Consider the following 709-nt stretch of genomic DNA (forward strand, 5'->3'; position numbering starts at 1 on the left):
GACATAAACCTAAGCTTGCTGCGGTCAATGCCACTGATACCAGCTTTGGCTTAGGTCCTTTTAGGTTCTGTGCCTTGGCACTTGCAAGGCAGGATTAATAATAAATCTCTCTGCTGGGCATATGATACACGAAAATACTGTAGTAATCAAGGTAAGTAAACAAACACGTTTCAGACAAGCTAATGGAAATAACTCTTGCATTCCTGCCCATGAAAACTCATGAAATATGATAAACGGTTTATTTATAAACATTTTATACCCAAAGAATGGCCATAAAGAGTGGATGAGCACATTTGGATTAAACACGTCAGATAAATCCCTGACCAGAATTGCAGAGGTTGCAGCAGAATTGCATGTTAACAAAGTTGGAGGTCACTCATTTCCTGGTTAATTATTACTTGACAGCAATAAAAACTGACAAAAACTATATTATGTATAAATGCTTGAAGAAAGGGAAGACTTTCTGAGCGCTGTGCCAGCTTGAAAATAATTAGCCACACCATCCTCATAATCTTCTTGGCTGTATCAATGGATATGAAACTCGCTGAGATGATGCAAGAGCCCTGGTTAATTCTGTCCCGGTCTCATATGGGAACGGCAGTTTTCCTGTCACATGGTCATTGTCCTCCTTTTGGAAAGCATCTACCTCAGATGAGGGAGTGGCCCCCACCTTCCAGCACCCCCTCCACCTCCATCTCCAGCTGGCAAC

The sequence above is a fragment of the Aythya fuligula genome, chromosome 3 (assembly GCF_009819795.1).
Source record: "Aythya fuligula isolate bAytFul2 chromosome 3, bAytFul2.pri, whole genome shotgun sequence".
In the NCBI taxonomy this organism is placed as follows: Eukaryota; Metazoa; Chordata; class Aves; order Anseriformes; family Anatidae; genus Aythya; species Aythya fuligula.